Genomic DNA, 25,848 nt, shown 5'->3' on the forward strand with positions numbered 1-25,848 from the left:
CTGGGGAAGGTCAAGGGACCCAGAGTCCTGTGTGACTGTGTGAGGATGTCTGTCAGGGTGCCTACAGCTCCAGGAGCGGCGATGCAGCCAGACACCATCCTCTCTGTTTCATCGTGGTCACACTGTTCTAGGCAGGGGTCTTTGATTACCCGGACTGAGCTCTGAGCCTAGCCTATCGTGTAAACACAGGAGACTTGACCAGGGCAGTCTGAATCCAGGAATCTCTTTAATATTTGTGCAATTCTCCTTATGAAACTCACCGTTGTGGGAAGATGGGTTTAATTGGTCATGGACCACCCAGCTTGTTTGACACCTGCTGATTGGCAGGTCACGTATAGGGCAAGGGCCCGGGTGCTGGATGGGGCCTTGTGGGGTCATGAGTAGACCTGGAGTTTGCAGGTCAGATGGAACAGCGCCTGAATCCCAGTCCATTAACAAGCTATGTGGCCTCCATCAGTTCACATTGTCTTCCTAAGCCTCAGTTTCTTCAGCTACAGAATAGGGTTATGAGCACTTACCTTTGAGAGTTATTATGATTATTAAACAAGCAACATTTGCATGGATCCTGGGCTATGTTAGGTGTTCATCAAACACAGAGGCCAAGGAGGAGAGAGGTGAGGAGCTCCGACACTGGACCAGGACTGCCTCAGTTTAAATTCCATCTTTTCCATGTACCGACAAGTCATTAAACATCTGTGTGGCTCAGTTTCCTCATCTGTAAAATGGGTAGTGCCTACCTGCCTCATGGCCTGTTGAGAGATGAACTATGTATAGTGCTTATGACAGTATGTGACACACCTAGTGTGTGCTTAACAGTTAGTAACACATCCCAGGAAACCCACGCGCTGGTGCCCCCGGGCTGGGCGTTGTTCAGAGATGCACATGCTGGAGCCAGTCTCGGGGCAGTGAGAGGGCCCAGGCGCTGTTCTTTACTTGCTCCCACGCCTGGGAGCGTCCAGAGGGCAAAATCCCTACCTGGTAGCCCCTTTGCTCATTTTATCTGCATCCATCCTGCCCCTCCAGGCCCAGATAGGAAACAGAGACAGGTACAGAGCCAAGCACAGAGACAGGTCCAGCTTTGGGCCACACAGCAAGCCTCAGGAGAGGCCGGAGCTGGCACTCCAGGCTACCTGGATCCCCGGCCAGGGCTCCAACCTGCCATCTCCGTCTCTAAAGTAACATATTAATAAATGTCTAACCCACAAACCATTATCTGCACTGCCAGGCCACCTCAGGGGCACTTTTTGAAATACCTCAAACATTGACACAACAAGGTGTTTTTCTGTCCCAAGGCCAGGTCCTTTGGGGGACAGCATGGCTCTGTGGCTCTAACCTTTGTTAATCAGGAGTGACATGTGAGCTCAGCTCCTCTTAAACACCAGGACAGGCGAGGACACTAGGCAAGCTTGTTCACCAGAGGCAGAAAGAGGGCATGAAAATGTCAATGGATCCCCTACCCCAAGGCAAAGCACCAGCTGACACTCAAAAGCGCTGCTGGGTGATCTGCGTGAGCCAGAACACAGAGCCAGTTGAAAGCCCAGGAGGAGGGACGCGGTGAAGTGGTTGGGAGAGAAAGGGTCCCATCCGGAAAGGAGTTGGAGGTCTGACCTGGGTGTCTCAGGGTAAAACCGATCATCTAATAGACACATAGCTAAGATTTTTGGAGTTCCTAGCAAGCTCCAGACACTGTCCTAAGAACTATAAGTAATAACTCACTACAATTTAACAGTTTCTACACCCTGTAAGGCACATAAATTCACAGATGAGGATGCTGAAGACAAGAAAGGTGAACTCATTTGCTTCAAGTCACACAGCTAGTTAGAGGCTGAGCTCGGATTCAAGCCTGGAACCCTGATTCCAGACCTGAGCTCCTAACCACTGTGCGAGCCTGTGGGAGCGGGGAGGGTGGCTTAGTTCATTCGGATGGCTGGAACAAAACCCCATAGACTGGGTGGCTTACACAACAGACAGTTCTTTCTCACAGTTCTTTCTCACAAGCTGGGAGCTTGGCAGTCCAAAATCAAGGTGCTGGCACATTTGAGAGCTCTCTTCCTGGCTGGCAAAGGGCCATCTTCTTGCTATGTCCTTACACAGTGGAAGGGGCCAGGGAACTCTCTGGAGCTTCTTTTATAAGGGCACTAATTTTTACTCATGAGGGCTCCACCGTCATGACACAATCACCTCCCAGAGGCCCCTCCTACTAATACCATCGCATTGGATTTCAATATATTATTTTTTTTAGGGGGGGAAGAACACAAACATTCAGTCTATAACAGAAGTAACGAGGATAAGTAAGGGATGACTTTTCAGCATTGGGTTGGGGGACTCTTGGAGGTGGCTGTCACTTAGGTGGATATCCAGGGGGATGTGCAGGTGGCTGGGGTAGGAGAGAAGGTGGCAGAGTTCGGCTTGGCAGGGGTTGGGTTTCAGAGGCCTGAGGGATGTTCTGGTAGAGCAACCAAGAGGGAGGTGGTTTAAGGATCTGAAGGTTGTCTGACCTGTGGTGGCGCAGTGGATAAAGCATCGACCTGGAATGCTAAGGTTGCCGGTTCAATACCCTGCACTTGCCTGGTCTAAGGCACATATGGGAGTTGAAGCTTCCTGCTCCTCTCTCTCTCTCTCTCCTCTCAAAATGAATAAATTAAAAAAAATTTTAAAAAAAGGATCTGAAGGTGAACGAGAGGTGGGGGTGGAGCTGCTGCTCCAGTGTCATCAGCATGGAAGTGGCAGCCCGGGGGCCACCGGCCGACTGACTGAAGGTCAGGGTCACAGCTCCCGCAGGGGAACTGAAAGTTACAGCGTGCAAAAGTTCAAAATGACAGTAAGAAAAGTATTTGTAGAACTTTTATAATTTTACTTTTCCCTTTAAATTTTGAATCCATTTGAAATACTTTGTGCATATGGTTTGAGATGGGCTGTCCTTAATGTTTTTTCCAAATGGTTAGCTAGTTATTTAAGTATTATTTCTAAATGAGTGTTTTCTTTATGTTTTGAATAGATAGCAAATGCACGAGATAGACTTTCCCAGAGGTACATAAGGTATCAGGTGAAAATTACTTCTCTCCTACCTTGTCTTCCACGACTCAAGTCCTGTCCCCAGAGGCGGTCACACTTTCCAGAGGTGTTTTATATATAACATTGTACACCTAAATGGTAGCCTATATACTTTGCATTACCTGATTTCTTCACTAAACAGTATATCTTTTTAAAAAAATTAATTAATTAATTTTTTTACAGAGACAGAGAGTGAGTCAGAGAGAGGGACAGACAGACAAGAACAGAGAGAGATGAGAAGCACCAATCATTAGTTTTTCATTATGGGTTGCAACACCTTAGTTGTTCATTGATTGCTTTCTCATATGTGCCTTGACCGCGGGCCTTCAGCAGACCGAGTAACCCCTTGCTGGAGCAAGCGACCTTGGGCTCAAGCTGGTGGAATTTTGCTCAAACCAGATGAGCCCGCGCTCAAGCTGGCGACCTCGGGGTCTCGAACCTGGGTCCTCTGCATCCCAGTTCGATGCTCTATCCACTGCGCCACCGCCTGGTCAGGCTAAACAGTATATCTTGAAGATCGTTCCACATCGGTACATGTAGTGGTGCCTTTTTTTTTTTATTGATGCAGTGTTTCACTGTGGGAGAACCATAACTAATGAACAGTCTCCTGTGAATGAACACACTTAGGTTGTTTTCATATTTTATAGTTATAGTCCCTCGGTGATGAGTCTTTGGCAGGTGTCAGTTTGCACATATGTAAATGTACCTGTAAGATAAATTCCTAGAAGCAGAATTGCTGGGTCAAAAAAAATGTGTACTGCCTACCTATGGTGGTGCAGTGGATAAAGCACTGACCTGAAATGCAAAGGTTGCCAGTTTGAGACCCTGACTTGCCGGGTCAACAACAACCTGTGAGTTGATGTTTCCCACTCCTCCTCTCTGCTTGTCTTTCTCTCCTCTCCCTAAAATCAATAAATAAAATTGTTGCCTGGCCTGTGGTGGTGCGGTGGATAAAGCGTCAACCTGAAAACGCTGAGGTCACCGGTTCAAAACCCTGGGCTTGCCTGGTCAAGGCACATATGGGAGTTGATGCTTCCTGCTCTTCCCCTCTTCTCTCTCTCTCCCCTCTCTATAATGAATAAATAAAATCTTTAAAAAATCAATAAATAAAATTGTCAAAAAAAAAGATGTGCACTATAAATTTTAATAGATACTAATAAACTGCTTTTCCTAGAAATTGATCGATTTACTACCAGCAATGTATGAAAACACTTATTTCTCCAGTGTATTATTATTATTATTATTATTATTATTTTATAGTGACAGAGAGAGAGTCAGAGAGGGATAGATAGGGACAGACAGAAGAATGGAGAGAGGCCCTGGCCGGTTGGCTCAGTGGTAGAGCGTCAGCCTGGCGTGCAGGAGTCCTGGGTTCGATTCCCCACCAGGGCACATAGGAGAAGCGCCCATCTGCTTCTCCACCCTTCCCCCTCTCCTTCCTCTCTGTCTCTCTCTTCCCCTCCCGCAGCCGAGGCTCCATTGGAGCAAGGATGGCCCGGGTGCTGAGGATGGCTCTGTGGCCTCTGCCTCAGGCGCTAAATGGCTCTGATTGTGGCAGAGCGACGCCCCAAGATGGGCAGAGCATCGCCCCCTGGTGGGCGTGCCGGGAGCATGCGGGAGTCTGTCTGACTGCCTCCCTGTTTTCAGCTTTGGGAAAATGAAAAAAAAAAAAAAAAAAAGAACGGAGAGAGATGAGAAGCATCAATCATTAGTTTTTTGTTGCGACACCTTAGTTGTTCATTGATTGCTTTCTCATATGTGCCTTGACCATGGGGCTATACCCCTTGCACAAGCCAGGGACCTTGGGCTCAAGCTGGTGGAATTTTGCTCAAACCAGATGAGCCTGCGCTCAAGCTGGCAACCTCGGGGTCTCGAACCTGGGTCCTCTGTATCCCAGTTCGATGCTCTATCCACTGTGCCACTGCCTGGTCAGGCTAGTGTATTATTTTCTAACAGTATCTTCTTGTAATTTAAATTTATAGGTCTTTTTTAATCCAACTTGAGCACTTTTTATTCATATAAGGGCTATTTCCTTTTCTATAAACTATAAACTATGATATCCTTTGCTTATTCAGATGTCCCGGGCACCTCTGTCTTAGTGATTTGTAGGAACTATTTACAATAAGGAAATTAGCCCATTATCTGTAATAAAAGTTGCAGATATGGTATTTTCCCTGGTTTGTTGTCTTACAATTTTGTTAATTATTTTTTATGCAAAAATTTTTTATTCTTATGGCTTCTCAGTTTGGTCAACATAGTGTATCAGTTATCTGTGACTGTGTAATTAATGATCATAAAATGTAGTGGCTTACAGCAACAGCGATTATTTTTATTATCATCTTATATTTCTGGAGGTTGGCTGGGCTCAGCTAGAGGTTTTTGTTCAGGCTCTTTGATGCTGTGCAGTCAGACAGTGGTCGGGCTGGAGTCCAGAGATGGCTTCCTCACTCGAAGGCTGGTCGTCAATGCTGAATGTCAGCCGGGCGCCCAGCTAGGCTGCTGGCCTGAACATCTACACAGGACCTCTGCATGTGGCACTGCCTAGAGCCTGGCCTCCAAGCATCCAAGGGACAGGAATCCACCTCTTGATGGGAAGAGTATGGAAGAATTACTGAGATTTTGATCTCTCCTGATATTTTTTTCCAATAGCCAGCAAATTGCTCAATAACTTTTATGAAATAATCCATCTTTTCTCTACTGATGTGAAATTCTACTACTATCGTATACTAAATCTACTAGGGTCTACTAGGGTCTGTTTCTGAACTTTATATCCTGTCCTGCTCTGTTGAGCTATGTGTCTAGTCATACGTGACTAGTCATGTGTGAGATAGTAAAGGAGTGTGGTTTTAAGCCACCAAGTTTGTGGTCATTTGTTATGTCACAATAGTGCACTAATATAGGTAAGGACACAGCCCTAGCCGGTTGGCTCAGCGGTAGAGCGGCGGCCTGGTGTGCGGGGGACCCAGGTTCGATTCCCGGCCAGGGCACATAGGAGAAGCGCCCATTTGCTTCTCTACCCCCCCCCCCTTCCTCTCTGTTTCTCTCTTCCGCTCCCGCAGCCAAGGCTCCATTGGAGCAAAGATGGCCCGGGCGCTAGGGATGGCTCCTTGGCCTCTGCCCCAGGCGCTAGAGTGGCTCTGGTCTCGGCAGAGCGACGCCCCAGAGGGGCAGAGCATCACCCCCTGGTGGGCAGAGCTTCGCCCCTGGTGGGCGTGCCGGGTGGATCCCGGTCGGGCGCATGCGGGAGTCTGTCTGACTGTCTCTCCCCGTTTCGAACTACATAATGAGGACAACCCTTTGATGCCATGGTGCTTGGTGTGCACTGGGCGCGGGCCTGGGGCCTCAGGGGTGCACAGGAAATGGTAACAATGGATTGACTTTCAACCTCATGCCTTTGGCCAGGGGAAGAAGATGGGCCCAGACCTGTCCCTGTGGGGCACTGCCCGCCTCCTGTCTGCACTGGCTTCACTCCCCGCCACTGCGCACTTTCCCCTGCAGCCCCTCCCTGTTCCATGCCCTGGATACCTCCTGCCCCGGGGCAGGGGGTGGGGAATGTTCTGGGGTCTTGGCCTAGGGCAGCGGGGCTGAGGAATTTGATTGGTTCTTGGGCATCTGTTCTGGTCATGTGGTTTCTGCCTGATCCCCACTCCAGACTTCTGGAATCTGGAACCTTGAGTACCAGAGCCAACCCAGTTACCCTCCTGCGCCCCAATCACCGGCCCCACTCTCTTCTCCACTGTTCATAGAATGACTCAGCCTGAGTATGTGGCCCAGGGACACCTGCAGATCAAACAGCCAGCAAGCAGCTGTGGGTGCTAGACTGGGAGAATATGGCTGCCTCCTAGACCACGGGGGAGGGCTGCAGGAGGCAACACACAGACAAGCGACCACCAGTGCTGGGCACAGCGCAGGTGCCCCTAATACTGAATCAGCCTTTATGTGATGCTAACGCTTCTGGTCCACGGCGGTACTTTGAATCGCAAGGGGCTGGGGAATCTTCCAATTTGGCCAGTCTCTGAGATCCTTCATGTGATGCTTTGATCATTGCTCCTGCTGTTCATTGAAGAGATGCTCATTCAGAGGTCTGGATATAAGCAGGCGCCAGCATTTTCTTACAGCTTTCACCTCTGTCTCATGCTTTTCTTGCTTTATTTCCTTATTATTATTATTTTTTTTTGTCTGCTCCTCTCTTCCCCTCTTCCCCACTAGAACATACACTCCTTGAGACCAGGACCTCGTTGCTTTGTTTACCACTGTTGTGCTACAGTCTTAGACATGGCAGGCGCTCAGAAAATATTTGTTGAAGAAATGAATGGATGAGGCAGGGGTTGGCCACGGGTATTGCTCATCCCATGGGGAATATGTCATTTTATCACCACCTAGTGGACATTTTTATGTACTGTGGAGGGGGGGAGGAAAATGCTCTGTTTGAGTCTGACCCAGGCAGAAGGTAGAGGAGGCCATTGTGGGTAGAGAGCGTCCCCTTGTGGTGCCCCTGTTTTCTGTGTTCTTGTCTAGGGCACAGAGCTCCTTGGAGAAGAGGCTTCCTGGAGGAGGCAGCATTTGAGCTGAACAATGAAGACAATAAGCTTTGGAATGGTGGAAATGACAGAGGGTAAAGGCATTTCTGGCAGAATGAACAGCAAAGGTCTAGACTAGAGGCTGAAAAGCATAGGCATGTGCCAGAACAGAAGAAAAGTAGAAGCAGCTGAGATGGGCAGTGCAGGATGAGGGCAGGTGATGACACGGGAGGAGGGGAAGAGGCCCCGAGGAGAGGAAGGGAGTGTTCGATCTCAGCGAGTGTTTGGTCCATGTCAGGCACTTTACACACATAGAAGTTCAATTAATTCCTTGCAAAGCCCAATGAGGTAGCTTTTAGGTTCCCCATTTTACAGATGAGGAAACTGACTCACAGGTGGGTGAAGTGACTTGCCTAAGGTTACACAGCTGATCAAGAGTAGAACTAGATTTGATCTAAATTACCTATTTCTCTCCTCCCTAATGGGAGTGCCTGCCCCTGGTTTGTGCTTGGAGGGGAGGCGTGAGGTGGGGCATACGCGGGATTCGAGGGGCTGCATCCCATAGCCTCCTCCCAGTCTCGGCCTGACAGCATGTTAGCCAGGGTCCTCCCTCTGCTCTCTCCTAGAGCTCAGCCTGGGTGGCAGATGCCTGGGTTCTAGTCTCAGCTCTGCCTGGGCTCCCTTCTCCTTTCTAGGCCACAGAGCACTATGGCTATACAGACTTATGAAGGGACCTCAGAGATCTCTTACTTGCCCATTATACAGATATGGAAACTGAGGCCAGAGAGGGGAAAGGATTTTCCTGGAGATGTATACCAAGCTAGGCTCAATGTGGCTTTCATTCGGGCCCAGATCTGGGCTCCCATCTGGTAGCTTGAAGCTGATGCTACCATATGAGGGGCCTGAGCCCTGGCCACAGAGAGTAGCGGAGGACCTATTTGGGTCCCATGGACCGGCTGGGGCCCCTGGGAAATGTGTTTGAGTTTTGGTTCCCAGTGAGGTGTGTCCCAGGGATGGGGCGAGTGTGTGGAGCCTCAGGTGAGGAGCTGGACCTCTCTGAAGAAGGCAGGGGCTCAGCTGGACCCACACTGCAGGATTTGTGGGAGCGCTGGGCAGGCCACCTAGTTTTCCCAGCCCGGCAGCGGGCCTGGATCGCCCTTATACTTCCAGCCCTGCTGAGCCTGCCTCCAGCCCAGAAAGCACCTGTCCCCTTCTCAGCTCCTCCGCCTGAGGGCACCCAGCCTGGGGGACTCGGGGGCGTGAGGAGCCAGCTCTACCCAGACAGAGCCCAGCTCAGTGTCGGGCTCCACTCCGTGATCTTCACCAGCACACAGGCCTCAGAGTGGGCGCTGTTATGATTCCCACCTTCAAACAGAAAAAAACAAAGACAAAAAGGAAACAACTGAGGCTCAGAGAGGTAGAATGACTTGCCCCACGTCTCCACGTTTGAGCTGGGCCTCAAACCCAGGCCAAAGCGACACCGAAGCATTTGACCACAATACCCATGACTGCCCATGACCCGAACCACCAGCCACACCGCCAGCTGTCAGTTGACTCACGTTCTCAGAGGTCGGGCAGCTCCTGGGGCATCTGCTCCTGTCCCAACGCTGGGGTGCTGGCTGCAGGCCCCTGGTCTTGTGCTAATGGGGTCCCCACCACACCCCCCATTTCTCCTCTGACCCTCGCCACTCCCCTTCCCTGCCCCTCTAGCTCATGAGCCAGCAGCCACACCAGGGCAAGGACAGGGTAGGGTCCGAGTCTTTTCTGAAGTCCCAGCACCCAGCCAGGGCGGACATAAGCAAACATGTCCTTCGTGAATGAACCCCTGCAAAGGTGGACACCACCCCCATTTTTTAAACGAGAAAACGGAGGGTTGGGGGAACACTGACCTGCCTGAGTTACCAGCAAGCTGCAGGCAGAGCAGTGCCCTGAGCAGGCCTCTTGCTGCCCGGGCTGAGGGTCCCCCCATGGGGCAGATGGCCTAACAAACTTCCCCTGGCGGCTGCACAGCCTGAAGTCCTGAGTGTGGATCCGAAGGCTGCCACTCTGGGTCACTATTTTGCCAGCCAGGCAGAGGCGACTGCCCGGAAGCGGGCTGCCCCTGCTGGCGTGCAAACACCGAATGTGAGGGCCAGGAGGCTACTGTAGTCAGATTTCTAGGGCTCCCTGTGGCAGCAGTGTGTTATTTCTGCAGTTTTTTTGTTTGTTTGTTTGTTTTTACCAGAGCTGCTTCCTTAATCCTTCTCAGGCCATGGCTGAGACTTAGTAATGAGCTGAAGCAGCCGAAGTACTGTATTTGGTTCTGTGAGCTGGTAACGACTGCTCATTCTTAATGATCCAGACTGGAGCAGCAGTGCTCACACCGGACCAGAGCCCAGCATCCCCATTATGCAGATGGACTCACTGAGAGCCAAGGAGGCTATGAGGTTGGGGGCAGAACCAAGGTCCAATCAGGGCAGCACAAGTCCATGCACAGACTGCACTGTGGGTGCAGCGGGGTGCAGCCCAGGGGAGGTCTGCCTCCCAGAAACCCAGACTGGTCAGCAGGAGCCAGGGGACGTTTCTTGCAGAAGGAAAGGCTGTGTGGGGCCTGGCAGGCACCATTCTTGTTTGTAAAGGAGCTGAGAATGGCGTGAGATAAGGAAACAGCAGGAGTCGCAGCATGGGAGCTGGGTCCTGGGTCATGGTTTATTCAGGAAGTGCTCCCAGACAAGCCAGGAACTGAGCAGGAGAGGAGGGGGCCGGGAGGTCAAGAAGTGACCCCCTTTCTGGCTGGGTCCGCCGCAGAGGGTGGCTTCGGTCTGGTTCTGTGGGGGTCTCTGAAGTGTAGTTATGTCTCAGGATTGTCAAAACCCTAGGCAACGAAGCTGGGCTTCCATTCTCCCTGTACCCTATCAGTCAGGACCATCCAGAGAGATCTGGGCAGCTTCCTGGATGAGGAGGCTGTGTGGTGTGTGATGACTGAGCGTGCAGGCCCCAGGGAGGAGCTCAGGCACACTGCTGAAAGGACACGGTTGGTGTTTCCTTCCTGGATGAGGACCCCAGCCCCGTCCCTGACTTAGGGCAGGCCAAGGAAGAGCATGGAGCTTGGAAGAATGGGTCAGCTCTCTGTAGGCTGCAGGTGAAGTTCACTCAAGTATTTCAGCAAAAGTCCCGTAAACCACCTCCGGAAATCCTTTCTGCATGTGCCGCTGTTTGGGGCCAAAACCCTGAACTGTGACGAGGAAGGACAAATAGTTCAGGTGATAAAACGGTCTTATTCTGCTAAAACCGTTCAGAAATGAGTCACTGGCCTAACCTGAGCCCTACGAGGTTGCATTAACAGAAGGCTCAGGGCCCTGAGCCAGGTAGGCAATGGGCCTGGGCCCCAAGGCCAGAGCTACATTTGACTGGGCCCAGGGGGGTGAGTCATATAAGTGGCAGCTTCTGAACCTTTAGTTGACCCAGTGGCCTTCTCCCTTCCTCTCCCCCAAGGCCCCACTGGAACTCCTTGGATTCCAGCTTCGCCTCCTAGAATCTAGTCTCCTGGAGTTGCTAGAGCAGTGGTAGTCAACCTGGTCCCTACCGTCCACTAGTGGGCATCCCAGCTTTCTTGGTGGGCGGTAGCGGAGCAACCAAAGTATAAATAAAAGGATAGATTTAACTATAGTAAGTTGTTTTATAAAGATTTATTCTGCCAAACTTAGCGAAAATCTGACATAAAGTACTTGGTAAGTAATTATTATTATTTTTTATATTTTATTTATTGATTTTTAGAGAGAGAGGAGAGAGAGAGAGAGAGAGAGAGAGAGAAGGGGGAGGAGCAGGAAGCATCAACTCCCATACGTGCCTTGACCAGGCAAGCCCAAGGTTTCAAACCAGCAACCTCAGTGTTCCAGGTCGATGCTTTATCCCACTGCGCCACCACAGGTCAGGCCAGTAATTATTATTATATGCTTTAACTTGCTGTAACTCTGCTTTATAAATTTTATAAAGTGAAGTTACTTCCCTACTTTATAAATCACCATTACTGTGGAACCTATGGGCGGTTAGAAAATTTTACTACTAACAGAGATACAAAAATGGGCGGTAGGTATTTATAAGGTTGACTACCCCTGTGCTAGAGGATCCCTTCTGAAAAGCAAATCTGATCCTGTCCCTTCCCTGCCTGCCACCTTCTATGGCTCCCCACTGCCATCAAAAGAAAGTCATAAGCCTCCATGTTCTCCCAAGGCCTCTCCTGGTGATGAGCCCTCGGGGACTGACTCAGGCAGAAATCAGAACTCCCAGCAGCTTCCAGAGCCCGCAGGGCTTGGTGAGCCGCAGCCCAGCTGTCGGGGAGAGCTGCCCTGGCCCCACCTCGGGGCCTGGCTCTCTGGCTTTGCTCTGTAATTAATTTATGGATGGCATCTAAATTGTGAGTCAACACAGTCCTGCAAATCTCATCTAATCCCTGCCTCCACCCGAGGGAGCAGCGCCCTGGAGGTGGAACTTCTCTTACAGGGATTACATTTGGTTTTATTTCAGAAAAATAAAACAAAACCCTCCATGAAGCACTTAAGGTTTTATTTCCCCGTTCACTTGTGGCCTCGTGAGGTCACAGGGAACCCTGCCGTCTTGTTGCCCCAGGGGGGACTGGAAAGGGGCGATGGGGGCAGTCTAGTTCATCACAAATTTTCTGGGCTCTACCTTGAAGCACAGCCAGAATCTGACCTCTTCTCCCCTCCACTTCCTCCACTCAAGTCAACCTCTGCGATGGACTCCTGGCTTTCTCCCTGTTTCTGCTGGCCCCGCCCCTCCAGTCACTTCTCCCAGGCAGCCAGAGCCCTGCACAAATCTCCTCTGAGAAGCTCTCCAAGGGCTCCCTCATAGCCTCCTTGGGTCTCAGTGAGTCCTGTCTTGACCCACCACACCCAGAGATGCCCTCTGGCCTCTCTCCCTCCTTCTGCTTCCCTGGGGTCTCTGCTGTCTTACTCCCTGCAGAGTGAGCACGCAGGGTTCCCGCACTTGCTGTTCCCCTTGGCCTGGAACACTCTTCCTTTCATTTCCTCCAGAGCTCACTCAAAAATCAGCCCTCCACAGACTTCCCTGACTGCACCATCCCCTCCCACTCCCCTTCTTTATTTATCCCCTTAGCACTCGCATCAGCCTGGTAGAGCCCTGTTTTTATTTAGCTATTTTTGTTTGTTTGTTTGTTGTCTAGTTTCCCTCTAGAATGTAATTTCTGAGAATAAAGATTTTTTGTGTGTGTGTGTGTGACAGAGACAGAGAGAGACAGAGAGAGTGACAGATAGGTACAGACAGACAAGAAGGGAGAGAGATGAAAAGTATCAATTCTTTGTTGCAGCACCTTAGTTGTTCATTGATTTTTTTCTCATATGTGCCTTGATGGGAGGGGGGGTGCTATAGCAGACCGAGTGACCCCTTGCTCAAGCTGGCGACCTTGGGCTCAAGTTGGTGAGCCTTGCTCCAACCAGATGAGCCCGCACTCAAGCCAGTGAGCTTGGGATTTTGAACCTGGGATTCTGAACCTGGGATAGAGCATCCCAGTCCGACACTCTATCCATTGTGCTATCACCTGGTCAGGCTAAGAGATTTGTTCTGTTTGCTGACATCTCCAGTACAGAGAGCAGTGCCTGGCACGTAGCAGATGCTCAAGAAATACTTATCAAATGAATGAATGAAAGGGGTACACTTGTCATTTGACAGAGAAGGTGGGGAGAGCTCCCCGAGGAGTTCTTGGGTGTCCTCTCTGCGGGGGTGGAGTCACCCAACGTTCTCTCCTCCGTGGAATCTGCTATCCAGGTTCTAAACGGACATTCCAACAACAGGCAACAGCTCCGATCACTCAGTAGGTCTGGTTTTCCTTTGGTACAAACATCACCTCTTCCTGGGGGCCCTCCCAGAACCTTTCCCAAACGTGAGGGAAAGTTCGTTCTTACCCACCCCTTGCCTGACACTTTCCCTCTGTGATCTGTACTGGGTGTCAGTGAGTCATGCCTAGAACACCTGGAGAGCTGCTTCGGCATGTGTGGCCTCAGACACACCCTTCCCCTTAGTGCAGCCTCATGACAACCCTGTGAGGTAGTCATTATTACTCCCATTTTACAGTTGAGGGAACTGCGGTCAGAGGCCGCATGAGTGACTTACCCAGGTCCCACGGCTGGTGTTATAAGGTGAAGTGGAACCAGGCTCTGTGGCCTCATGGCAGCCCTACTGTGTTCACAGTTGGTACTAAAAAAGTTTTTAGAGAATGAATGGCAGGGCCTATCTGAGTTCTGGGCTCCTGCTGAGCGATGAGGATGCTGTCATCACGGCAAGTGCAAATTGCCACCAGGCCATCAGTGTGGCCCACCCCATGTTCCGTGGAGCCTCAAGACCATGACTTTGCTAGTGTTCTGTGTGGAGAAAGAAAAGGCAGTCAGTCCCCTTCCAGGGGGCCAAGGGCACCTGTGGGATGTGAATAAGTCACCCGACCATGCCCATCCCTGGTCCTCAGTCTCTCACTGGGCTGAAGACAAGGCCCAGAAGGGGTGAACTATGAACCAGAAATTAGGAACAGAGCTGGGACCAGGGCCCTCTGCCTCTTGACTTGACTTCTATCTTTGTTGTCTACCTACTACACCCAGGTCGGCTGTATCCCTAGGACTGTGCCTCAGCTTCCTCATCTGTAAAGTGGGGGTAATCATACTGATCAAATAGAAGCAAAGATGAAATGAGATAGCATATTTTCTTACTAAATGAAGCATATAATTATTAATTGGTTCCAGGGGAGGCATATATGTGACATTGCTTCCTCTTTCCTCACTTTACAAACAGATCTCACAGACCTGGACCTGCAAATATGGTGATCAGAAGAAGGCGTGCTGGTTTAGGAGAAGATCGTGCTCAGTGGTGGACGTGGTGTGGCCAAACCAGCGCAGTGCGGCAGCGTTTTGTGGGCATCTCAAACATGCCAGGGAAATGTTTGATCAAATGTGAAATATTAGTAAAGTCTCATTTTGTCTGAATTCTCTTAACCTTTAAAATATATGTCAAAAAACAAATCATTTTAAAACTGCCCAGTTAAGTGAGCAGCAAACTGGATTTACAATATTACCAAGGAGGGTGTTTTAAAAACTGGTCAACAAATATAAATGTCTCCTCTTGTCTTTTTTCAGGATTAGTCTTGAACTCCATCTATTGCAGAGCAGGAATAGACCCTTCCTGGCATGAGATATAGTATCCTCTACACGTCTGTAGGTCGCCAGAGCCAACACTTTGGTACAGAGCAATTTGACAGAACACATCAAGAGCCATAGAAATAAATCATTTGTATACTTTGACTAGTTATTTCCTCCGGAATTTGTCTTAGTGAAATAACTTTTGCAAAGCAAAGCGAAAATGGAAACATAAAGATGTTAATTGTAGTGTTGCTCATAACTGAAGAAAACGGTAAGCACACACACTCAGTCATAACGACAGGGGGCCACTGAGTAAATGATGCTCGAGTCATTGTGGTTCTTCAGCCAATATAAATGATCATTCTGGGGGAGTCCACAAGGTTGACGCTTATGTTCAAGGGTTTCCTATCAAGGGGAAAATGCAAAACTGCGTTGAGATGCTGTTCTCTACTGGAAGGGCAATTTTCTTTCCTATTAGAGCCTCACAACAGCCCTTTGAGGCAGACAAAGCAGGGTCATGATTTAGTCTCCCATGATTCAAGGGAAGAAAGTGAGAAACCACAGGGATGCACATTCGGAACGGGGCCAGCTCCTGGGTCTCCTAACGCAGGGACCAGTGCTGCCTGCAAGGAGTGAGGAGCCTGTCCCTGCCACGGGGACCCCGCAGCAAGCCCTCTGCTTCTGGGTGAGGACAGTGCAAGGCAAAACCCTGTTCTCACCCACCCCTCCTGTGTCATTCAGCAGAGGTGGCCCTCTGGACTGGCCCTCCCCTCTCTCAGGCTGGGGTTCCCCCTCCAGGGAGATTTGGAAGAATCCCCAGTGCCAGGCCCCACCCTGTTCTGAGCTGGGCTTATAGGAAGCCCCTTCTACACACTTGACCTGTCATGTGGGAAAACCCTTAGACACTCTATACCCAACGCAGGTGTTTGTTGTTTCTATTATTAAAAAAGTAAGTTGTAAAAAAAAAAAAAAGATAAAAAAAAAAAACAAAAGAAAAAAAACGAAAAAAGTAAGTTGTAATGTGAAAGTTTTCCATTATGCAAAAACTGGTAATAGTATAACCAACACTCTCATCTCCATTGTCAGTTTAGGAAATAAAACATTACAGGGCCACTTTCAGTTTTTGGCTCGGAGGAGGGTTAGGAGTAACTTTCTTAGGTTGTCCCTAATCCGGGATCACCCGACAACAGCCACCTCCACCGAGCCACTGAAATTCGACCCCAGCGAAATGAAAGTCATATGGCTGAGGTGCACCGCTGGGGAAGTCGGTGCCCTGTCTGCTCTGGCCCCCAAGATCGGCCCCCTGGGCCTGCCCTCAAGAAAGGTTGGTGACCACATCGCCAAAACAAGCAGTGATTGGAAGGGTCTGAGGACTACAGTGAAACTGACTATCCAGAACAGACAGGTCCCGGTGAGTTAGCGTGTCTGCCTCTGCCCTCATCATCACGAGGTAGAAAGAAGCACAAAAACATTAAGCACAGTGGAAATATCGAGATTGTCAACATTGCCCAACAGATGTGGCACTGATCTTTAGCTAGAGAACTCTCTGGAACCATTAAAGAGATTCTGGGACTGCCCAGTCTGTGTGCTGCAATCCTGACCGCCACTACCCTCCTGACATCATAGATGACATCAGCAATGGTGCAGTGGAATGCCTGCTAGCTAAGAACTATTTCAGTTAAAGATCATTTGAGGCCCTGGCCGGTTGGCTCAGTGGTAGAGCGTCGGCCTGGCGTGCAGGAGTCCCAGGTTCAATTCCCGGCCAGGGCACACAGGAGAAGCGCCCATCTGCTTCTCCACCCCTCCCTCTCTCCTTCCTCTCTGTCTCTCTCTTCCCCTCCTGCAGCCAAGGCTCCATTGGAGCAAAATTGGCCCGGGCACTGGGGATGGCTCTATGGCCTCTGCCCCAGGCGCTAGAATGACTCTGGATGCAACAGAGCGATGCCCCAGATGGGCAGAGCATCGCCCCCTGGTGGGCATGCTGGGTGGATCCCGGTTGGGTGCATGCAGGAGTCTGTCTGACTGCCCCCCCCCCCCCGTTTCCAACTTCAGAAAAATACAAAAAAAAAAAAGATCATTTGACAACCAAAACCAACCAACCAAACAAACAAAATAAACACATTACAGGGCCACTGGAAGGCTCCTGGGTGTCCCACCTCTGTAACAGACATGACCCAAACCAGAATGGCGTGTTTATCCGTAAATGTTAAGTGGTATTGTTTTGCATGCTTTTAAACTTTCAGTGGTTTCATACTGCCTTGTATTTATTCCACAAATCCACTCAACCAATGTTTACTGACTGCCCCTGTATGTGAGGCACCACTCGAAGCTCTGGGAACATTGGTGAACAAAACAGACAGGGCCACTGTTATTGTGTGTGTGCAATCCTGTGGGGTGAGCCAAATGATAAGCGAAACTTATGGATTATAGATAAGTCCTGTAATATGTTAGAATGTGAGAGGAACAAAGGGGAAAAATAAGGTCAGAGATGTGGCGGTGGAATGTTGCAGTTTTAATAGGATTGTATCCTTCTATATCTTGCTTAATTACTCAATATTACATTTTTCTTTTTTTATGAAGGTGCCATTTCATTGCCTTGTCAATAAATATTTAAGAATTTTTTTGGTCATTATAAACAATATTGTTTATATAATTATATAAACAATATAATTGCCATAAACATTCTTATAAATGTCTCTTTGCACACACTTGGAAGAGATTTTGGGGGGCATGTGGAGGCCCCAGGACAGATTTGCTGGGTCCCCAGCATCTTTATCTTTGACATCACCGAGTTGGATGGTACCACTGGTGTCCAAGGCGGTGGTACAAATGACACTCCTACCAGCAACATGTGAACATTCTTTTTTTTTTTTTTTAATTTTTTTTTTAAAATTTTTCCGAAGCTGGAAACAGGGAGACAGTCAGACAGACTCCCGCATGCGCCCGACCAGGATCCACCTGGCATGCCCACCAGGGAGCAATGCCCTGCTCCTCTGGGGCGTCGCTCTGTTGCGACCAGAGCCACTCTAGCGCCTGAGCAGAGGCCACAGAGCCATCCCCAGCATCCAGGACATCTTTGCTCCAATGGAGCCTCGCTGCGGGAGGGGAAGAGAGAGACAGAGAGGAAGGAGAGGGGGAGGGGTGGAGAAGCAAATGGGTGCCTCTCCTGTGTGCCTTAGCCGGGAATCGAACCCGGGACTCCTGCATGCCAGGCCGATGCTCCACCGCTGAGCCAACCGGCCAGGGCCTCTTTTTTTTTTTTTTTTTTTAATGTGAGAGGAGGGGAGATAGAGAGACAGACTTCCCCATGTGCCCCAGGATCTACCTGGAAACCCCTGTCTAGGGCCAAGGCTTGAATCAACCAAGCTATTCTCAGTGCCTGTGGCTGACGCTTAAACCAATCCAGCTACTGGCTGCAGGAGGGGAAGAGGAAGAGAAGGGGAAGGGAGAGGGGTAGAGAAGCAGATGGGCGCTTCTCCTGTGTGCCCTGACCGGGAATCGAACCCGGGATGTCTTCATGCCGGCCGACGCCCTACCGCTGAGGCAATGGGCTGGAGAAGAGAGTTCTTGTAACTCCACCTCTATTCTAACACTTGGGGTGTCAAGTTTTCAAAAATACTTGCTAATCTGATGAATGTAAAATGCTATATCTTTGTTTAAATCTGAACTTCCCAGATAACAACAAAGGTTGAGCATATTTGTGCAAATTTATCTACCATTTGTGTTTCTTTTTTAATGTCTAGAAATTTCATTGGCCTATTGATTTCATATCTGCTAATCTTGCTGACTAATAATTGGTCTGTAGATTTCTTCGGGTTTTTTTCTAAATAAACAATCATATCATCTGCAAATAATGACAGTTTCTTTTCAAATATATGCCATTAATTTCTTTATTTTATTACTTTATGTAAATTTCTTTATTTTATTACTTTATGTAAAAACTTCTGTCATTAAATGTATTAATTTATTTAAATAAATTCAAAAGTACAATGCTGAATAAAAAAGGTAATAGTGGGCAACTTTATTTTTTTCTGATTCTTAAAAGGTTTCTATGGTTTACATATCAAGTAATGTTTTGTTTAAATATGTATTTTATAGATAACTTTTATCAGATTAAGGAAATTCCCTTCTGTTCCCAATCTGCTTAGAGGTTTAATCGTAAATCAATGCATACTTCTATCAGGTCTTCTTCTAATCACCATATTTGCAGGTCCAGGCCTGTGAGATCTGTTTGTAAAGTGGGGAAAGAGGCAGCAATGTCACACGTATGCCTCTCCTGGAACCAGTTAATAATTATATGCTTCATTTAGTAAGAAAATATGCTATCTCATTTAATCTTTGCTTCTATTTGATCCGTATGATTACCCCCACTTTACAGATGAGGAAGCTGAGGCACAGTCCTAGGGATACAGCCGACCTGGGTGTAGTAGGTAGACAACAAAGATAGAAGAAGTAAAGTCAATAGGCAGTATGTTGTTTTCTCTCTAAACTATAGTAAACTGATTTTTAAAAAAGAAAAAAAACCCATAAAGAAGAATATAGTAATACAGGAGTCATCAGCATTTTGTAAATTGAAAAGGAGAGAGATTTAATAGGTTCAAGAAAGCCAAACCCCAAACTTGAAAAAAGAAGCCTGGCCCTGGTTGCCTGGATCAGTGGCTATAGCGTCAGCCTGGCATACGGATGTCCTGGGTTTGATTCCCAGTCAGGGCACACACGAGAAGGGACCATCTGCTTCTCTCCCTCTTCCCCTCCTGTAGCCAGCGGCTTGCTTGGTTCCAGCATTGGTCCTAGGCACTGAGGATAGCTCAGTTGGTCTGAGTGCATCAGTCTCAGGCACTAAAAATAGCTTGGTTGATTTGAGCATCCACCCTTGACAGGGGTCCTTGTCAGGGCGCATGTGGGAGTCCATCTCACGATCTCCTCTCCTTTTACCTTAATTAAAAAAGAGAGAAAAATGTATAAAAAAAGAAAAAGAAAAGAAGTCTGGTTGGTATGACAGGACCTTGAAGAGGCTCCAGCACAAGATACCCCAAGTATCTTGGAACTAAGGCAAAGTGGTGGACAGAGAAAAGATCCTACAAGTTTGTAGAGGCGAAGTAGACAATAGACAAAGGATTATGGCTCAGGATGGCATTGGATATTTTAAATAGCATCAGTGGAAGCCAGAACACATGGAGTAATACGTTCAAAATTCTGAGTTTGTAATTAAATTGGTGATAAAAATTAGCAAACTAAGCCAATGATAAAAACAAGTCAATTATAACTCCAAGGAAGATGAAATGTTATACAGAAAAATAAAATGATAGTATTCTATACAGTTCATTCGACAATAGATTTACAGTTAAAATAAGGCAAATAATAAATAATGATCTAGTCAAAATGACAAATATCTATGTTGGGAGGCTGATGACCAGGAGTTCCCTAAAGTGGAGGGAGAGAGGGGAGGGTGGAGTGTTTATGTGTTTTGTGTGTGTGTGGGGGGGATATTTGAGAGGAGGGGTTGGTGAGAAAATTCATCCTCTCTTTTCATGATGAGACATCATTAGATAATGCCCAAACCTAAAAAACGAATAAGTAGCACTATAAGCGTGTTATTTAGAGAAAATACAGTAAATGCCAGAAGGATTGAAAGCAGTTTCTCTGAGACTGAGAAACAGCAGTTGCGCAGGGGTGGGGGGGGGCAGTTGGGCGAGAAGGAGGGAGGGACTTCAGGGAATTGCTGATTTCGATAACAAGCCATGTAGAATTTTTCAACCTTTAAAATTATTTGCATATAAACTTTGGTAAAAATAAAAATTAAATTAAAATAAACCACAACCCTGTGACTCAGATACAGAGGATAAACGGATGGTTTCCAGATGGGAGGCGGGTTGGAGGTCTGGGTGAGAAAGGTGAAGGGATTAAGAAGTACAGCTGGTCGGTACAGAACAGCCACGGGGATGTGAAGCGCAGCAGAGGGAATAGAGTCAGTAAGACTGGAGGAACTGGGTATAGTGCCGGGGGGTACCAGCCTTCCCAGGGGATCACTTTGTAAGTCATACAAATTTCTAATCACTCTGTTGTACACCTGAAACTAATATGATATTGAATGTCAACTGTAATTAAAAAATGAAAAACAAAAACAGAACCCTGTGATTAGCATCCTCATATGTATAGCTTTACAATTTTTGAATTTGTCTTAGAATAAATTCCAGAAGTGGGATCGTTAGGCATTTTTAAGAATCTATATCCCCAGCGCTGAGCAGGGCTCTGATCTCCCCGCCCGCCCCAACGGAGGGCAATGGATTCTCATTTCCAGTCCTTGCAGACGCCATGATCAAGTCTCAGATCTCTGCCAGTTTGATGGCTTAAAAAAGATAGCAAATGGTGGTTTTAATTTGCCTTTCTTTGTCTATCAAATAGTTTTACATAGTTAATATATTTAACCATTTTTAGCTCTTCTTTGATGAATTTCCTGTTACAGTTCTTTGTCCATTTTTATCTTGAGTGTTCAACTTTGTCACTGTTGGTTTGTAAGGCCTCTTAAAATAGTAAGCCTGCTAATTCTCTACCATACGTTACAAATATTTCCCCCTCAATAAGTTCTTCTGCTTTTAATTTTCTTTTTTGATGTGAGGGAGTTTTAGATGTCTATGTAGTGAAGTCTATCTTTTATGTCTTTTGCCTTTGGGATCATGCCAGAACAGCCCTTGCCCGTCCACAGGCTCTTACACATTCTGTCTAGTAGTTCATTTATTCGAAGTGTTTCACATTTTATGTCTCTGAAATTGGAACGCGTTTACAATCACTGTTGCACAGGTTGCTGTCATTGTCTGCCTTCCACACATCAAAATGTGCAGAAATGTCGCCAACTTGTAAAAAAAAGCTCAGAAGGCAGCAGCGGCTCTCATCACGAAATTATCACCCGCCTCCTTTTCCTCTTGGGCACAAAGCTAAACAACATGTCCCAGCCCCCTTGCGGTTAGGCGTGGCCATGTGAATGGTTCTAGCCATTAGATTGTGGGTGGAAGTGATGTATAGGGCTTCCCTGCTTGGCACATAGAACCATTGATCCGTTCCTCACCTCTCTTCAGGCTGGTGTCAGGGGATCTAGCGGAGGTTATAGGTTCTGGCAGAGCCACAAGGCGGAGGAGTATCTGTCCCTGGAAGGCCACATGAGAAGTGCTTGCTTGACCAGGAACCTTCATTGTTCTTTGCGTGTATAAGAATAAACTATTATTGTGTTGAGCCATTGAGACTTAGGATTTTGATTGTTAATACAGCAGCCACCAGTGCTGATACCTAATGCCTGTCTTAATTCTGACTCAAGTCTGAATCCCTCTAGACCAGATCTGATTGTTTTCTCATTGAGTATGATGTTGGCTCCTGATTTTAGATAAATGTACTTCATCTCGTGCTCTTTTCTTTTGTATATCAAGCCTTGGAATTCAAGTGATTCTAAGCATGTAAAATTAATTGGAAAAAATTTTAACTTTTCTCTAAGTTCTGGAAAGGTTAAATAGTACAGGCATGAGCTATCCCGTGAAACTCTCACAAGATTCATCCTGAGAACTGCCCATATCCTTCTGCAAGAGCAGTGCTTGAACAAGCTTTACTTCCTTTTTCTTTTTAAAATTAGTTTTTTAAGTGCTTATATTTTAGAGCAGTTTTAGGTTTACAAAAAGATTAAGGTACTGAGATTTCCCATATAGCCCCTGTCTACCCCCTCTCCCCTCATGCATAGCCTCCTCTATTATCAACAGTCTCACCACCATGGTGCATTATAAAATTTTTTTATTAATTTTAATTTATTGTGTTAACATGGATTCAAGTGTCCCACTCAATATAACTCCTTCATCCCCACCTCCTTGTCCCCCATTATCCCCCCTGGGCCCCCCTCTCCCTTGGGGCATTTATAACCAAAGATGAAACTACTTGATACACCGTCATCACCCAAAGTCCATAGTTGACCTTGGTTTCATTCTTGTTGTTGCATGTTCTATGGGTTCGGACCAATGTAAAAGGACATATTTATACCATTGCAATAGCATATGAAGTATATTCCCAGCTCTAAAGATCCTCTGCACTCCACCTATCCATCTCTTCACGTCCCTTCTTGCCCACCCCTGGCCATCAGTGATCTTTTTACTGACTCTATAGTTTTGTCTTTTCCAGAATGTCCTACAGTTGAAATCATACAGTATGTAGCCTTTTCAGACTGGCTTCTTTTAGTTAGCAATGTGTATTTAAGTTTCCTTCTCTTTTTTTTTTTAGCGGTGAAAATTCCGTTTAGGGTGTAACTTAAAGCTGGGCGTCAAGGAGGCTGGAGAATACTGTGTAATTCAAAATAAAGAAGGGAGAGGGATGCAAACTCCTTGGAGGTAGTCGCCATGAGTCCCATGGGTACAGAGCACAGGATGAGCACTGAGTAAGTTCTCACGGAAGGATGGGATCAACCGACCTCTTCACTAAGCTCCCCGAACAAGGACATACCATCCTTCCCGGGAACCTGCGTCTCTCCTTGTCCTCCCGGCTGGCTGGAGGCACGTCGCGGCCGCCTCCTCCTTCCATGCCCAGAGCTGTCAGAGCCACGGCTGCAACGTCCCTCCTTCATTTTTTTTATGGCTTGATAACATTTCTTTTTAGCACTGAATAATATTCCATTGTCTTGGATGCACCCTATGCTTTTTTTTTCTTAATTCCTTCACTTTTTCCACCCAGCGCTAAAACCCCCCTCCCCTCCGACAGCTGTCAGTCTGTTCTCTGCATCTGTGAGTCTGTGTCTATTTTGTTTGTTAGTTCCTTTTGTTCATTAGATTCCACATGTGAGGGAAATCATAGGGTACCTGTCTGACTGGTTTATTTCACTTAGCATAATGCTCTCCAGGCCCATCCACGCTGTCACAAAGGTAAGATTTCCTTCTATTTTATGGCCGATTAGTATTCCATTGTGTAAATACACCACAGCTTTTTTATCCAATCATCTACTGATGGGCACTTCTTCAGATAGATTCCCAGAAGTGGAATCGCTGGGTCAGAATGCAGTTTCATTGTTAATATTTTGAGGTCACTTCATACTGCTTTCCACAGTGGCTGCACCAGTCTGCATTCCCACCAGCAGTGCAGGAGGGTTCCCTTTTCTTCACATCCTTGTCAACACTTGTTGTTTGAGAATTTATTGATGAGTGCCATTCTGACAGGTGTGAAGTGAAATCTCATTGTGGTTTTAATTTGCATATCTCTGATGATTAGTGATGTTGAGCATCGCGTGCAGGTTTTTGTGTGCACATAAGTTTTCAGCTCCTTTGGTAAGTACCAAGGAGTGCAACTGCTGGACCCTATGCTAAGAATATGTTCAATTTCCACCTCACCAGGCGGCGGTGCAGTGGATAGAGCATTGGATTGAGATGCAGAGGACCCAGGTTCGAGACCCCGAGGTCGCCAGCTTGAATGTGGGGTCATCTGGTTAGAGCAAAAAGCCCACCAGCTTGGACCCAAGGTTGCTGGCTCCAGCAAGGGGTTACTCGGTCTGCTGAAGGCCCGCGGTCAAGGCACATATGAGAAAGCAATCAATGAACAACTAAGGTGTTGCAACGCGCAATGAAAAACTAATGATTGATGCTTCTCATCTCTCTCTATTCCTGTCTGTCTGTCCCTGTCTATCCCTCTCTCTCTCTGAAAAAAAAAAAAAAAAAAAAAAAAAAGAATATGTTCAAGTTCCTAAGAAATTGCCAAACTGGCAAAACTTGAAAGTGGCTGTAGCATTCTGCATTCCACCAGCAGTGTAGGAGAGTTCCTGATGCTCCATATCGGAGCCAGCATTTGGTGTTGTCAGTGCTCTGGATTTTGGCCATTCAAACCCATGGGTATTGGTATCTCCTTGTTGTTTTAGTTTGCATTTCCCTCAGGACATACGATGTGGAGCATCTTTTCATATACTTATTTGCCATCTGCATGTCTTTCTTGGTGACCTGTTGTGTGTTAAAGTATTTTGTCCATTTTTTAACTGGGTAGTTTGTCTTCTTACTTTTCAGTTTTCAGAGTTCTTTGTAGATTTTGAACAGCAGTCCTTTATCAGCTGTGTCTTTTGAAAACATTTCTTGGCAGTCTGTGTCTTGTCTTCCGACTCTTGATATTGTGTATTGCAGAGCAGAAGTTTTAAGTTGTAATGAAGTCTAGCTTATCAATTATTTCCTTCATGGACAGTATCTTTTTTTTTTAAATTTAATTAATTTATTTATTTTACAGGTACAGAGAGAGAGTCAGAGAGAAGGATAGACAGACAGGAATGGAGAGAGATGAGAAGCATCAATCATCAGTTTTTTGTTGTGACACCTTAGTTGTTCATTGATTGCTTTCTCATATGTGCCTTGACCACGGGCCTTCAGCAGATCGAGTAACCCCTTTGCTCAAGCCAGCAACCTTGGGTCCAAGCTGGTGAGCTTTTTGCTCAAGCCAGATGAGCCCGCGCTCAACCTAGCAACCTCAGGGTCTCGAACCTGGGTCCTTCTGCATCCCAGTCTGGCGCTTTATCCACTGTGCCACCGCCTGGTCAGGCATGGACAGTGTCTTTGATGTTGAAATTGAATAGGCATCACCATACTGAAGGTCATTTAGGCTTTCTCTTAAAATTAATTTTTTCCTTAGTGGTAAGATACAAACAATAGAAAACTAAAGTCACCCATAATTCTACTTCTGAAGGGCAAATATAGATAAAATTTTGGCGGGTATTCTTTCAAATATGCGTTCACATTTGCTTACATAAATGGCGTCATTTTCTACAAACACCAATTTGTGATCTGCTTTTTATACTTAACAATGTGTCATATATATTTTCCATAATAAAATATCTATTTAATTTTATATATTTAGTTTTCAGACTTCAAAAGAACATATGTATTATATAGTTCAAATATTATAGAAATATACAATACAGAAAGTGAAAACTTTCCAATTTCTTCCATGGCTTCTTTGCGCTTTCTATCTTTCTTTGAGTCAATCTTGTAACTATTTACTTTTATAGAAAGTTACCCATTTTGTAAGCCTTTCAAATTTATTAGAATTGTTGTCTTTAAAATAATCTTCACCACACTGAAGGTCTACACACCTTCCTCTGTCTCCACCCACAGAGAACCACCCAAGCTCTTCAC

At 47.0% G+C, this 25,848-nt stretch overlaps 1 pseudogene; it reads left to right on the forward strand.

Annotated features, from left to right (window-relative positions):
* Positions 1 to 9,088: 9,088 nt before the first annotated feature.
* LOC136391279 (large ribosomal subunit protein uL11-like) lies at positions 9,089 to 16,398 on the forward strand (annotated as a pseudogene).
* The last annotated feature ends 9,450 nt before the right edge of the window (positions 16,399 to 25,848 follow it).

Source organism: Saccopteryx leptura, chromosome 2 (genome assembly GCF_036850995.1).
Source record: "Saccopteryx leptura isolate mSacLep1 chromosome 2, mSacLep1_pri_phased_curated, whole genome shotgun sequence".
NCBI lineage: Eukaryota > Metazoa > Chordata > Mammalia > Chiroptera > Emballonuridae > Saccopteryx > Saccopteryx leptura.